Source organism: Nycticebus coucang, chromosome 3, assembly GCF_027406575.1.
Source record: "Nycticebus coucang isolate mNycCou1 chromosome 3, mNycCou1.pri, whole genome shotgun sequence".
Classification (NCBI taxonomy): domain Eukaryota; kingdom Metazoa; phylum Chordata; class Mammalia; order Primates; family Lorisidae; genus Nycticebus; species Nycticebus coucang.
Window position 1 is genome coordinate 84,946,199 of NC_069782.1, and position 16,728 is coordinate 84,962,926.

Consider the following 16,728-nt stretch of genomic DNA (forward strand, 5'->3'; position numbering starts at 1 on the left):
GTAAGTTCCCATTCAAGCAACTGTCACAACAGCTTGCAGAGAGTAAGAGCTGAATTAATGGGTACTAAATGAACCAAGAAATAATCACCAAAAGGAGAAATAAAGTAAAAGATTAAACAAAATAAGTAATAACAATGTAAATGAATAAAAGCACCACATGACTTATATGACTATGATTCAAAGTGTTTAGAGGTGCTTAAAACCTGCCACTCAGTATACTCATTGCTGGAAATAAAGAAAAAAATGATATTAGACTATAGTCCCTATCTTTTGGGAAGTTCACCATCTTATTGAAAAGAACACAGAGGGGGAATGAAACATGATGTGAGTTGTTATAGGGGAAATTTCTTCCAGGGAAAGTTCAGAGAATGGGATATATAAACTGATCCTTGAAACATACATTAGTATTTTCAGTAACTGACAGTGTAATCTGAAGGAGGAATTGAAAATGAAGAAGGGAAGGGATAAAGGGAAGCTCATGAAGGTATAAAGGTGTAAAATGTATGACCCATTAGGCAAAAGCAGACACTTGGAAGGAAGCTTCTCTCCAAGTCCACAAAATAGCAGCCCCAAGTACATTACATGCCCATGAGACCTTTTTCATCAAGGGACATCCCTCTGGCTGTTAATTTGATGCCTCACCAAGTACATTGATAGCACCTGGGGGAGAGGGAACACCCATTAAAATGTTTAGAGAAAGCAGCATTTGAGGATCAAAAAAAAGTAACATTGATCCATAGATTAATAGATAGGGTATAATGACTACGGCATATGTTATGTAAGTCTGGGAAAGGGATATACACATGTTTTTTGAAACACTATTATTTTTTTAACTTTTTAGTAAGTTTGAAATTACTTCCAAATAAAAAGTAAAGCAAGCAAGTAAAAAAAAAAAAACACACAAAAACAAAATAAAAGGACCGGAACCCTGTCAGGGTTACATGGGGGCTATGGCTGGTGTGTGAGGATATGAAATCTAAAAGGAATTCTGTGGCAGTGTTTAAATCAGCGTTAGCTGCTATGGAGCTACTAAGGAACAAGGTAGAAGGCATCAGGTGATGTCCACAGGCAAGTGGGGGCCAAATCTGAAGGGAAACTGGACAAAGAATTTTTAATTACCATCTCAAGGATGATGTCCATTTTATTATTGCTCTAAGACTGTAGAGAAGTCATACACAAAAAGATCAACAGGGAACACATGAGTGTTGGGAGTAGGTCCCAAATGGGAGCCCAGGGTTCACGTGCTCACTCATAAAGAGGCAGTGAATGCAGCAGACACAGCAGCCCAGAATCTTCCAGTGAACCTCCAGGGCCAGCGGGGCCATTTTTAGCAGAAAATCATAATCATCTAGCAAAAGGGCTGTCCCACATCTGGGCAATTTAAATTGATGTCTGTCACGTCCATTCACAACATTTCTTAGTCAACAGTGCAATGGAGACATTTTCTACCTCCCTCTCCCACTAGGGAGTTGGGAGGATTAATTAGCAGCTTTCTGCAAAGTGCTATATGTTCTCTTTCTCAGAAGACAAATTAATGACTAATTCCCAGACCTTATCCTGAAGGGAAGGTTACAGTAACTACCAAAGACCTGCCTCAGGGAAATGCTGACAAGTCAAACATTGCCTTTGCTTGTCTAAATGCAACTGGAAAACTCATTGCAACATTACAGATCAAAACATGGATTATATTCATACCCAATCATTCCCTTGCTAGTAGTATAACTTAAAGAAAAGAAAAAAAAAAAGCTCTGTGCAAAAAAATGTGATTCAAAAAATTTTAGACTGTAAATATAAGGGAAGAAAACATCATTGTTCAAAGCCAAGAAGATGAAAGAATAAGTTAATGTGTATCTACTCAAAGGATATTATATAGTTTTTAAATTACATTATCGAAGGGCCTAAAATAGCCAAAATAAATATTCTGGATTTATATGAAAATTAAATATAAAGTTGGCCATTAAAACTATTTTCAACCAAACATTCTTAGACTGAAAATACCTACCGGAAGGGAATTACACAACAATGAACACTATCTCCGTTTAAGGGTCAGAACTAGACTTGAGATATATTATTTCTACTTTTCCTGATGATACAGGATTTCTTAATTGGTTACTACTATTTTTATCTCTTTAAAAAAGAAAAAAAAAAAACACATAGCAATGTAAGAACTGTCCATCCTGCCTTATCTTGCCCACAGATGAGGCTGCACAAAACTATATTAAAAAGACTTTCATATGGCAGTTAGTTTCTAAAATTACCTCTTTATTCTCTTCATTTATTTTTCTCTGACTTTTACTCTTCTGCCTCTCTCGTTTTCTTTCTTTCTTTTTTTTTTTTCCTAACTCATTTGGGAGTTGGAGTTGAAATCCTTTTCTTGAGACTGCACTGGGATAGCCTCATCGTTCTTGTTGGGCAGCAGAGATGCCACGCTCCCTATCTAGAAGCTACTAGGTTAATTGCTGGCAGCTCAAGCTCCCTTGATTTCTGGGGAAGAGGATAAATCCTGGCTCCTGTTCTGTGGGCTCTCTTTGGTGTCAGTTCCCCAGAATGGTATAAAATTACACTATCCATTGAGACATCTGCCTAAAAGTCTTTCGCTCCATTTCTCTTCATTCAAAAGAGAAGAAATTAGGTTGTGTTTATCGAGCAGGCAAAGCTATTTTTAAGGAAATTGTTTTATTCTGTTTTCTGTCTCCATTGTCACGTCTACCTGAGGATTTTCTCAGTTTGAAGTGTGATCAGTCATGGATCTCTCTCAATGCTTCCAGGTTTTGAAGTCTTACAATGAAATGGAGTAACAGTGGAGAGGAAATTTTACAATCCATTTAACTTCAATTCTCCAATCTACATGTGAAAATTCTTTGCGACCTCTCCACCCAACGATTGTTCAACTGAACTTTAACTGTCTCCAGCCTCAGCGATGGTAGGAAACTCACTACTTTTCCAGGGTGCTTAAAAGTTCTCCCACAGACAGAAAGAATTCTGTCCCTCCTATATCTTCTGTTCACCAGGAAATGTTTCACTCAAGAATTTATACATTTATAGCACTTTCTTCCCAACTAGATGTAGTTCTTAGGTTATAGCCATTCACCTAGGCCAAGAAATCGTCTCCAGAAGGTAACATTAAAATTTACACATTAGTGTTACATGTAAGACACACGGATATAATCTTTATATTTACAGGGTATACATAATTCAACTTCTAATTTCCTAAAACTCGAGCCGAGGAAACTTATTCAACTCATTATAGTTATGTGAATTCCTTAATGGCCTATGGGGAGAATGAAGATATTTCATTTTTCATAAAGTTCCCATATTGGAAGCAATTCATAGGTTTATTGTCCTTTTGAATTTGCCATTCCCTGAAAAAGGCTGTCCAGTCTCTATGAACCCCCTGAGTACTCCTCCCTAAGGTGTGTGTGCATGCTAAATGCTTTATTGTTTCAGGGTTTCTATCCTCCCCAAATCTAAAAGATAAATGTGATTATCCCCACTTGACATTTTAAGAAATGAGTATTAGAGAAACTAAGCAGCTAAACCTCCTGAGAAGAAAGCAGTGGGACCAGAGTTCCACCTCAGACTGATGTGTTCTAAATAAAATCCCTGGGCTCTTTCCAACACACTACATGACCTTTTCGTATTTTTCTTCATATTCAGCCAAATCTTTTTTTCTTTTGTTACTCTTGCACAGAAGAAATTTCATCTCACTTCCATATTGGAGCTGTTCAAATCATTGAATACAATAGCAAATGAATTCCCCAAAGTCTCATTTGCACTCCCAACTCTGTAACTGTTCCTGCATAACTGTTCCTTCACTGGCAAATGACAGAGTTTCCGGTCTCCTCTCTGCCCAGGGTCATCACTTCTGAGCACTGTCCGGAGCACACTTAGAACTCAATGAGCATATGAGTTTGGACAAGTTTGTACATGAAACTACTTCTTCCTTGCAATAATGTCAACAACCAAATTTCATCTGAGTTCTGAGTTCTGCAATGGCATCACCAGAGGCATCAGACGAAGCCAATAAGGGTTCTATTCTGGTTTGATAGGACTTTCAGGCCAAAACTATGCAGCCACCTTTTCTAAATTGATCACAGAATTTTTTTCCATAGACTTGGTGAAGCCAGCTGCCCTAAAGGTTCATGCCCCATCTTTCCATCCTGCCTGTGGTCTCTGATTACATAATCCTGAAAGTTGTAAGGGTGGAGCCCAGGGAGGAGACTGGAGCATTTTATTATTTTCCAGTTACCCCAACCCCCCAGTCATCTTAGAGGCTTAAGTCTACTCACAGCAGGGTAAGGGGCCATTAACACTTTTTTTACAGGAGACCTACTGTTTATACACCAACAATTCTGGTCTGGGTGAGAGGGCACCATCCAGCTCTGAGAACAAGCTACCCACCCACAGTCTCAAAATGAGGGATCCTGGTTTGACAGACTATGGGAAACTGTACCTTACCCATCTTGAGCTCCCTCATTGCCATCCTCCTATTGTTAACCATTGCCCCTTGTGCCAGCCAATTCTGTCCTCATTTATTCAAGATGGGGTAAAAAAAAAAAAAAAAGTGTTAGCCACCGTTGCCACTCAATTTCTACCACTCCCAAATCCTTTCCCAATGTACCCCAAACCCACACAGTCCTACTGACACCCAACTCATTCCACAGAGGACAACTATGATCCTGTTCATCCAGAAGCAATTTTGGAAGACTGGCTGATGTCTCCATTTCCCCTTTTAACATGAGTCAGTTATGTTGGGGGCCTAACATGGCCCCACAAGAAACCTGTCACTTCCTTCCCCTCCCCACTCCTCTTCCTAAGACAAAAAACACAAAGGACATAGTTATCCCCTTTCCCAAAGAAATTCACACCAGAGGACCCCAACCTACCAAAGCCCTCCAGACTAGCTGTGGAATCTGCCCACCCCACAGCCCCAGATAAAAGCGGTTTCCAAATTCTATCTTTTCCCTATCCAGGCTGGTCACTGTCCCTTTCAATAAATCTAACCTAAACTTCCTCCCTCCCTCCTGGTCTTTATACCTTTCAAATCCCAGTGAAGACAATCTGGATGCTCTTGTCAGCATGACAAAACAAACGAACAAAGTCTCCCAAACAGTTTTGTGACATTAACAATTCCTGGAGAAAAATGGCTAAATGCAATGGTCTGATTACTACAAACATATAAAATTAAATTATTCATAGTCTGTTCCCAATCACTATTGGTTAGAAAAATTCAAATGGTACAAGAATCTTCAAAACATATATCATGATATTAAGGAAGATTTTTTTTGAGGGGGTTAATATTTATGGCAGATTAAACCAAATTTCTTAGGATTCCCCAGGGTCCCAGAGGAAAATTCTATCCTTGAACATTATACCATCTTCTACCCCAATTTTCGGACTATGTATTTTCTGCATGATTCCATTAAGGAAACTGATTTGAATACATATTAGAGTGGGAAAAAGAAGCCTAATTTCTTAGATTTAAATAATTCAATCTTAGAGCTAAGTGTATTAATTCTGTAAAGAAAAAAAAAAGGCAGTGATTATGCTCTTTTTTATCACTGGCAAATATTTAAGTTACTACAAGGTACATGAGGAAATGGGGGAGGATTGTTCTCAAAAGGATACAATGTAGTTTATATATCATGGAGAAATGTTGGAGCTATCCACACTAGTTAGAAGATTATTTGGCAAGATTTCTTAGATATTTGGCATGAAAAAATAGAGGATTTTAAAAAAAATCTTACATTCTACAAGTTTTATAGTTTTATTTCTTTTTTAGATATATATATTATGTAGTGGTCCAAAGAATGTCTTCTTTGTTCCTTTTCCACAAATAATTCTTTTTATATTCAGATTAATATGAGGATACAAATAATTAGGTTATAATGTTTGCATTTGTTAGGTAAAGTCCCTATTGGAGCTGTATAATAAATTGAATATATGCTAAAGTTCATCATTCTGATTCCAGAAAATTGCATGCCATCTTGATTCAAATTATATGGGGTTGATTTTTTTAGTATGTTACTCCTTTACTTTTTTTTCCTACATCAAAATATTTCCTACATCAAAATATGTCCTTATTTTTTCCTACAGCAAAAATAAGCTGATGTAATTTTCCCCTGTCCTTCCTTTGACTGCATGCTGTCAAGATGTTAATTAAAACCACCTAATTTAAATGCCAAGTTTGCCCTGAAATAGATTCCCAGTAATTTTGTGAAATTACTACTGGGCATGGAGGGAGCAAAAGATATGCTTAAATAATCTGTGTTTTGTTTAGAGTGATTAGAGTGGAGAATTTGGGTATTTTCGGCTTCCATGCCCTGCAGGTTGCATTGACAGCATGAAGGAAGGGAGTGGAAGTCCACACTGAGGGAGGCACAGCCCAGCTCCATCGGCAGTGTCCAAAGGACTTCCAGGGCTCCCTGTTTTCATTTTTGGCATCTTTCCAAAACCAGCCAGGACTCCTGTCAGGAACAGCCTTATCAAACTGTCACCATCACCGTTAAACTTACTTAAACTACAATGAACATCAGTATGATAAAAGAGCAATTAAGTCTAAGAATGGTTTTCTGTTTTCTGAGTAGTAAGAGAATATTCCAGGGAAGTAGTGTGGCCACATCAACAGGTCAACTTTGAGTCTCACAGAGGGAAATGTCTTGGTTTTGGCAAAACCAGGCAAAAAGGCTATCATAAAATGCATTTGGCTGAATAGTATACCTATACCACAGTTTATTAATCTATTCAAGGAGGGAGTTTTCACGTCTTTGTGTTAGTTTCTAGATGGAACTGGAGAACACTCTTGTTAGTAAAGTATCAAAAAAAATGGAAAATCAAGTATCCAACATACTCAATACAAACAAGAAGCCAGTAGATGAACAAATACACGCCCACATAAAAGAAAAACTCAATTAAATTAAATTGGGGGAAGAGGGCAGGAAGGACTGGGGAGAGAGAAGGAAAAGGGGGAATTGGTGTGCTCGCACCTAACACGCACAATTTGGGGTACGCGGTACACTTTCTGGGTGTGCGGCACAACTACTACAGGGACTTTACCTAACAAATGCCAATAATGTAACCTAATCATTTGTACCCTCATATTAATCTGAAATTTAAAAAAAGAAGAACAAAAAATGAGTTTGGGCAGTCCTCTGTTTTTGACTGTCACGAGTCAGGAATTGCATGACATTAAATTCAAAATTCTGGGAATAAATGGAACTAGAAGTAATTCTGTGTGTGTGCGGTTGGGGTAGGAGTGAGGACTCACACATGGGAAGAAGAGTCAGAGTCGATTATTTCTAATATTCCTTATAACTCTTCCAATCTATAATTTTTAATATTAATGCTCTTTACTCAAGAAAATTCACATTTACAGACTAAAGGAATCTTTTCAATGACACGTGTGGACCAGATGTTACCTTATGACAGATATTTGCACGCTCTCCCTGACAAAGACAAGAGTCCCTGGGTGGTTTTGTTAAATTCAGATTCCTGAACAGATTCAAACACGCTTCATGGTCCATGCAGAAGCTTTTCTTGGGCCCCACCCTTCCCCAAGCCACACTGAGATCCTTCCCACGGTTCCTACAATTGGTAGATTATCCGCAGCGATATTTGCTCCTTTCTCTTTTGAATGTCTTTACAGCTTGAATGACATCAATAAGAAAACTGCTGAAACCCATCACACAAATCACTTGACACATTTCAATTGTTCATCTACAAAATATATGGCGCTCACTTTTAATCAGCTGATCCACAGCATGATTTGAGTCAAACAACCACTGATGGTGAGACGGAGTGACTTGGGAATGATGAAAGTCCTCAAATGTAGACACCACCCACTCAGAGTTACCAAAGCCTCACTTACATGAATAATCCCAGACTCAGTTCTACTGCCAACATGTCATGAGTAAGCCCTGTGAATGGCAGAAAGCAGAGTAGAATCCAATTAGCCTTGCACTGGCCTTCACGACCTATCAGGAAGCCCATGATTTCCAACGCGTGTTTAACAGTGAATGCTTTCTTTCCCTTTCTTACCTTCCGGGATCATACTAGCACAGTAAGGAAACGTGAAATCCACGTTTGTTTTGTTTCCTTTTGCATCATAGTTGCTGCTACAACTATGATGACACATTTTACTACTTACAGGTAAATAATGCTCTTTACTCAAGAAAATTCACATTTACAGACTAAAGGAATTAGTCTGTGATTACAGGTACTGTGATCGTGTCAACCAACATACAATATGTTTCCATCTTTAATTTGGAAGCTCTTTTGACATCCTAAACATCTGTCAGCAGCTCAGATGAGATTGAGGAGAAATGTTTGGGTCAGTAGTGCATGAAATCTAATTGAAGGGCTCAGAGCTCCACCATTTACGTCTGTTCTGCTTTGCCAAGTTCAGACAGATGGAAAACAAGGACAGAGACTGAAATACTCAGTTTCTGCATGGTTCAAGCAAAGCAGGGCCCTGCCTGAACAAGGATTACCTCACACCTGATACTTGCCTCCAAGGCTACCATGTCATGTTTTACAAAAATAATTTTTAACTAGTTGCCTTTCTGCTTGTCTCACATAAACCAACCTGGTACTGGAAGAACTGTTTTCGTATTTCATTAAATTCTGAGTAACAGAGGCAATATTCACTGCTACAAATGTTTATTAGTGATTTGTGGTAGATTTTTTTTAAACCAAAAGCAATGTAGGAAATAGAAAAATCCATAGGTGTCAAGTTCAAATACCATACACACCTGTGTTTGAAAACTTATTAGCTATGAGCGAGGAAGTTAATCTTAAGAGACATGTTTTTCTTATCCTTAGACAGGTATTTTAACATTTTTTAAATGGGGTTGCTGGAGGATTAGAGGTGGTCATAATTATGAAGTGATGAGCATAGTATCTATTAGATAATAGGCACTCAGAAATGCCTCAGCTTCACCTCTGCTCTACTGAGAGTAGAAAAAAATCTGTGAGGTCCTTTAGGCTTACAGGTCTACTCATTCCTTGACATGTATTCAGGCTCAAGTAATCCATTATTAAATGTACATATTACACAAACTATTCCTTCTTGAAATTCATGAGGCACATGATATTTCCAAGTACTAAGTTAACTCTAATGTTTTATGAATTTCTTAAACATTCCTTTAAATAATTGCTAAAAAAATGAAAAGAAAGTGTCAACCTGGCACATTTGGTTTATTGCGAAATTAAACATTATACATGTATTTTATATCTATAAATTAATGTGTGCATACATAAATTCATGTGTGTATACATAATATTCAACAGTAGAAATCATAGCAAATATAAATTTATAATCCTCTGGAATAAAAAGATGTTAAAAAAACCCTGGATTTTAAAATATTAATTCAACTTTCAATTGGTACATATTGTATTCTGTGATTTATGTTCTCAGTTGCTTAAGGAAGAATATGAGGTTACCCAATTCATTCCAGAGGCAAAAAGACAGTTCACTGTTGAGTACAGTACTGGTTGTCTGCCTTCAGTATCCACGGGCTAAATGGGAGCTATAGTTCGCTGCTGTCTATCCCTGTGAGAGAATATAGATCCTTATATTTACAGCTAGGGGAGGCATCAATATTCCAAATTTAAAGTACAGTTTTTACTAACTATTCATTATTTTCACATAGTTTATAGAAAAAAAAGTCAAAACATAACTCTGGGACCATCTGCGCTTTCCTAGTTTCTCATTTTAGGTTTCAAACATCAATACAAAGGGGTGTCAGGTGGAGATAATGGAATGAACATCAAATCTTAGGGAAACAAGTCTTGGGGAAATGATTTCCATTGACTCCACTGATGCATCATCTCTTTTCTTTCCCCCAAATCCAAAAAATTTAGTAACTCCCCTATTCCCACCCAGTGAGGGAAATGTTGGGATTTTCAGAAGAATGCCATTTCTTAATCACCCACACTTCCATATGAAAGCTATAACTCAACTGCAGTCCAAGATGAAGGGGGAGGGGAGGGGGAGGAGGTGAGAGGGAGGATGGGTGGAGGGACCACTCCTAAGGTACATCTTACAAAGGTGCATGTCAAATCTATTAACTGTAGAGTGTAAATGTCTTAACATGATAATTAAGTGTGGTGAAATCTATGTTAACCAATTTGTTGTAAGTATTTCAAATTGTATATAAAACCAGCACATTGTACCCCATACATGCATTAATGTACACAGCTATGCTTTAATTAAAAAAAAGTCACAAGAGAAAAAAATAAAGTTATTCCATATAAAAAAAGAAAAACAATCTATTTCAGAGTCAGAAGAGGAAACATCATTGCCATATAGAAGGAGTATCACTTTTATTATAAATGGCATAAGGAGCTTTCCAGATCCTTAATAGAGTTTTAAATGTGAAATTATATTTTTGTAAAAGGAAAAGCTGAGGACCACGAACAGTCCCACTTCCTTGCAATGTGGACTCTGCAAGGATGTTAGACATGCCCTGTGGTTTCTCAGCTATGAGGATTTTTGCCACTTTCTGACCCAAATGGGAAAATGAACTGAAATATTCCATATCCCCTCTCACATCTTGCAGTGACATGTCACTTGAGTCATGAAAAACAAAGCCTGGCAAACTATGGTTAATACTTGGGTTCCACTTCACCTTGTACTGGCTCAGGTTCTGAGAAAACAAAACAGACATATGGAGACCCTGGGAGTCAGCAGCCATGAGTCAGTCTTTGATTGAAGTAGCTGTGAAAAATGTAGACACTGGTGTCAGACGTGCCAGAACCTGCAACCTGACTGCACCACCCTGAAGTTGTGTGACCTTGGGAATTAAGTCAGCTTCAGTTCTGTCAGAGCATCAGGAAGGAGAGTTTCATTTCAGGTCTTCCATGAGGATTAGATAAGGATCTTATTATCTTACCCCAGTCTAAATGATTTTAAGCTAATCAGATCAATTTTATTTCATAGTCACTGAGAAAGTGTTAATGACGTTTTAGTGGAATCTCTGTCTTTTGGGGAAATAACCATCCCTGTGCAATCTCAGGTGATGCTAATAACCAACACGCATTATTGATTCTGCTCTGGTCATTTATTCATCTCCCATCTGTAAGGTGGTTATTATCATCCATTTAAAGGGGAAGAACCAAGGCTCAGAGAAATTAAGCCAGATTGCAGAATTGATCTGTTGGCAATCCTGCAATTTCTCCATCTTTTTGTCTCCAAGGGCCCCAAACTAGGTTTTATAGGGGTCAGATGAGACAGGTCTGAGGACCCATTTGTCCCCACCATTCTCCATGTCAACTTCCAGCAGGTGTGACTTTGTTCTTGGCAATGAGTTTTTTAAACAAGAGCAACAGCCCTCACTGTCTTAATTTACACCTGGAATCATGAAACCTGAAATAGAATTGTCATCTTGACACTGGGCACTAGTTCTCAGTGACATGGAACATTTTAGTTTTTCTAAAATGAAATACACAATCTCCATTCACTGAGATATTATGAATATTACATAATGGTTTATATGTACTGTCCTTGATATTGCCAATTACACTAAGTATCTGGGGATTATTAACAACCTATAGGCAATGAAGAGTAGTCAAAAGCCTTTACAGAAAAGGATATGAGCCCGTGTGTGTTTCTGACTCTTTTGGGCAGTAGTGAGGAGGATGACTCTGTGGTTGTGCCTGCATGAGTGTGCTGGGGTAGCCCTAACAAACTGTAAGATAGGGTGATTTAAACAACAGAAATGCATTTCCTTTTGGTCTTGGTGGTGAAAAGGCCAAGATACAGTAGTGGCAGGGTTGGTTTACTTCTCTCCATCTAAAATGAAACACAATTGTGCCCTGTTCTGACATACTTTAAACGTACATAAAAATGATCATAGTATTAAAACATGAAAAGCTGTCATTATGTCATTTAGCACCATGCTTTTGAAACTTAGTGTTATATTATTATCATATAATTGACACCGATATTCTCTATAAATCAGAGTTTAATGAATAATTAACATCTCATAAACTAGTCACAGTGGCTCATGCCTGTAATCCTAGCACTCTGGGAGACTGAGGCAGGAGGATCCCTTGAGCTCAGGAGCTCAAGACCAGCCTGAGTAAAAGTGAGACTTCATCTCTACCAAAAATACAAAAACAAGCCAGGCATTGTGGCAGGCATCCATCATCCCAGTTTCTCAGGAATCTGAAGCAAAAGGATGGCTTGAGCCCAAGAGACTGAAGTTGCTGTGAGCTATCATGATGCCACAGCACTCGACCCCAGGGTGACAGAGTGAGACTCTGTCTCCAAAAAAAAAAAGAAAAATCCATAAAATAAATATGGTTTAACTTATTTAACCATTTGTGTAAAGTTTGGAATTGTCAATTTTCATATATTTTTAATTTTTGGTTCTACTGTGGATGGCCTATTAATTCTTTTCGCTCATTTTTTGGTGAGGTTTGGTAATATCATATCTATTCAAGAAGAAGAATGCATATATTTATATGCTTAATGAAATATCACCATTTTTGTTTAAAATTTAAACAGACAGAATCTCACTCTGTCATACAGGCTGGAGTACACTAGCAAAATCAGAGTTCACTGTAACCTTGAACTCCTGAGCTCGAGCAATCCTTCCATCTTAGCCTCCCAGGTAGCAAGAACTCTAGGCAAACACCGCCATGTCTAGTGAATGTTTAAATGTTTTGTAGAGACAGGTTCTCACTATGTTGCACAGGCTGCACTTAAACCGCTGGTTTAGAGGATTCCTCCCATACTTGGCTTCCCAAAATGCGGGTGTAAGCCACTACTACCAGCCATCAAGATATTTTAATTTTAGGAACGATACAGTGAAGATTAGCATGGCCCCTGCGCAAGGCATGCACATTTGTGAAATGTTCCATATTTTTTTAAAAATATATCTTAATTTTCGATGTTTAATTGTTATTATTCAGGATAAGCAATAGCAGTATGAGACAGATGAAAGGAAATGGAGTTATAATACATGATTTAATAGAAACTATATGGAAAGCACCAATTACTATTACTTCACTCGAGTTTGGGTTGTCATACTGTGACTATTTCCTAATGACCATTGGACCAATGTCCCATATAAATCCTTGTCTGGTCTCCTTGCCTTGTCACTGTCCCTGCCACAGCCACACCCCACACACATACACCCACACACGTTTAATCTGGTGAAGCCGATTGTCATTGTGCTGTTTGGCACCACAGCTCTGGCTGGCTGGAGATGATGATGGCAAAGAGGTAAGCTCCCAGCCAAAGTCAAAGGCAAATGTCACTCTTGTAATAAAACTTAATTACAGACAAATTAATCACAATAATGCTGCGGTCTATTAGAGAAAACAGAGCAATTTGGAGGAAATCTGTCCCAACCAGTGAGCGTGCCGTGCACCCACAGAAGTCCCAGCAGCCTGCCTGGGCAGGGTACGTGGATCACAAGGGGACTTTTTGGGTGGGACATGAGTCCTTACGGGAGTCCTGAGAAACTCTATCCTCTCCCTCAGTGACATCTTAGCTGACCATCTTTCTAGTATCAGCAAATAATCTGAAGTAAGCAACCCTCACAGCACTTTAGATCCATTTGCTGGTGCACACAGATGCTCCTCAGCTCCCTCCATTACCAAATCTCCCAAACACAATTGAAGACCTAGGGAAATTCTCGCATGGTACAAAGGACAAAGCAGCGATTTCCAGGCCAACCTGCCTGTGGCTTATGCTACAGCCTCATACTTAAGAGACTATCCCGCTGCCTTGTCTGGGCCACGTGCCAAGCAGTACAGACTACACCATTTGACGTTGTTTTTCATAAGAAACCTCATCTCTCATACCAGTTTGTCATTTTCTTTTTAGACTTCATGGGAAGACCACATATGGAGGGCAATCAGGAAGAGACTACTACACACAGCTGGTTTTATTAACCCTTCAGCAGACATTTATGTCAGGACCTTGCCCCCCCAGAGGTCCTTGGCTTCTGTCCTCCTGGTGAACTTGCTAGAATCAGACTCTTCTTTCCCCCAGGTGCCTCTTTCCTCCAAACTATAACTGGCTGCCTGTGCGTATGAGTGGATGTCTTATTTTCGGGGAAACAGGGTAGTAATTTCAGGAATTATATACTGTGATATGGTATTTAAAGAATACCAGTAGGACAAGATGCTGTAAGAAAAAACAAGAGTACATCTATTAAATGGTATGATTTCTCAGGGAGGACTTTCTGCAGGAAGTGAGGCTTTGAGATAAGGCATGGGGTAATTTTGCGCCATGGAAGTAAAGGATACAGACATTCTGTGTTAAGATGTGATTTTGGATAACACCGCTTGCGTAGGGAAGGCTGGGATAAAGAGGGCAGGACAAGTACTGAGAGTTCCACATCTAGCCAACAGCAATATGCAGCTTGCCTATGTTCTGAGTAAATAGATTTAATATAAGTTGGAAAAACAGAAAAAAAATTCACACAAATGAACAATGTGAAAAGCCAACTTGTTTTTGGATGGATGAAATATCAGTGGCTGTTCTTAGTGTTTATATCGAAGGCCTTACCTCCTTTCCTAATGACCAAAAATAATAATGCATCTAATTAAATCCAAGGGATAAGACAGAACATAACCAATATCCTGGATAGCAAAGAAGGTTGTTTTAATTTTGAGTACAAATAACTTTCCAGTTACTATGGCAATGATTTTTCTGGGAAATTATAATGGATTTTAAATACAGACTGAAGGACGTTGCCTTGGAGAAGCTTTTCAGTGAGTGTTGCATATGGCATCACATCTGCCCGCTTGTGTTTGTATCTGTGTGTATGTAAGGTATATATGACCTGTTTCAAACCAACTACTGCTGAGGGTAAGTGCACTAATACTTAAAATAAATTTTAAAGCACATTTTAGGTATTCTTTTTCTTTTTTTTTTTTTTTTTTTTGTAGAGACAGAGTCTCACTTTACTGCCCTCGGTAGAGTGCCATGGCATCGCATGGCTCACAGCAACCTCCGGCTCTTGGGCTTTCGTGATTCTCTTGCCTCAGCCTCCCGAGCAGCTGGGACTACAGGTGCCCACCACAACGCCCGGCTATTTTTTTTTGTTGCAGTTTTGGCAGGGGCTGGGTTTGAACCTGCCACCCTCGGCATATGGGGCCGGCGCCCTACTCACTGAGCCACAGGCGCCGCCCAAGTATTCTTTTTCTTTTTCATTTTTTTTTTTTTTTTGAGACAGAGTCTCACTATGTTGCCCTCCATAGATTGCTGTGGTGTCGCAGCTCACAGCAACCTCAAACTCTTTTGGGGGGCTTAAGCGATTCTCTTGCCTCAGCCTCCCAAGTAACTGGGACTACAGGTGCCCGCTACAACACCTGGCTAGAGTCATTGTTGTTTGGCAGGCCCAGGCTTGGCTTACTTGCTAGCCTTTTCATTTCCCCATCAATAGTTTATTGCAAGAAAAGCTCATGTAATCAACATCAAGGAATTATGGTTTGCCTGTCAATTTTAAGTGTACATCTTGCTCTCCCTTATTCATCTCTCTTCTCAAAGACTGCTGGCTAGATTTTATAAGATCCCTCTATCTTTTCCCTATGTCTTTCTTCAGTTGTGATGATGAGTCTTCAAGCCTGAAATTTATTAAACACACTTACAAGTGAAGGATCCTTTCTAACCTAAAACACCTACACCACTACTTAAGTCATCCACTGAGGCCTGATCACATTATATTTCATACCAAAATAATTTTAACCTCTGCCCAGAAAAGATTTGTAATAAGCCACATGATTTTTTTTTAAATGTTTCACTGGGGGATGTTAAGATTACAATACAAGATAGTATTTATTTGTAGAAATAGATTTATACAAAAGCATAAAAGAAAAAGAACAATATCAAAAACTTCTATCCAATAGTCTATAGGTGAAATATTAATACTTAATAAAAGAAGGAACATACCATTAACAGTAAAGATATAAAAAGACACAACAATTAAATTAAATTAAGTATATAATCATGATAGAGTCATTTCCTGTTCAGTGGAAGATTCCACATATGTTCATGGCTGAATAGCCAGAAATTGTTCATTGTTTCTATGCTTATAGTTAGACGATCTATCAGTGAATTGTCCAGAACACATTTCTAAATTTGCAAAATATGTCTAAGATGCCTGTAACAGCTCTGCAAGGTAGAGTAATGAACAATATTTTAATTAATTAGTACTTTTATGGGATAGGTAATTAATAAGCTCTTGAAGAAGATACTAGAGTACTTAATATCATCTTCAATTCAATCACATCTGGACTCACAGATTTCTAAATCTTGTTTAGTTAGAACAGGTGTATAGAATTTGAATGGAACTCAAAACAATGGATACCACCTGTTTAACAACAAGCATAAGAAGAACTGTAGGGAAGTAGTTTTGAAAGTGAGGCCCCTGAATAAGAAGCACAAAGATCACCTAAATATGGAAAATATTTGGAAATCTAAATGTTCAGGATGTACCCACACTGAAGAGAGAACTTCTTGGGACCAGACTTTAATAATCTGTGTTTTATACACAAGCGTTCGAGGAGATTTAGATGAAGATTGAATTTTTTATTAAGTCATGTGTACATAGATCATAAATACATTTATGCCATTATGGGATTCAATGTGTTGATTATTTGTACAAATTGGAGTGCTTACATCCTACTAATCAACATAGCCTTCACCTCATTTACCCAATTACAGCATTAAAACATTTGTGTTCTACACCTGATAGATCCAACGTGTACTTG

The 16,728-nt window shown here is 38.4% G+C and overlaps 1 protein-coding gene and 1 pseudogene across 9 annotated transcripts in view; one reads left to right on the forward strand and one right to left on the reverse strand.

Moving 5' to 3' along the window:
- The window catches only part of NRG3 (neuregulin 3), a 1,182,620-nt gene that overhangs the window by 426,197 nt on the left and 739,695 nt on the right, over positions 1-16,728 (reverse strand). The window lies entirely within an intron of this gene.
- Positions 12,771-12,870, forward strand: LOC128582788 (uncharacterized; annotated as a pseudogene).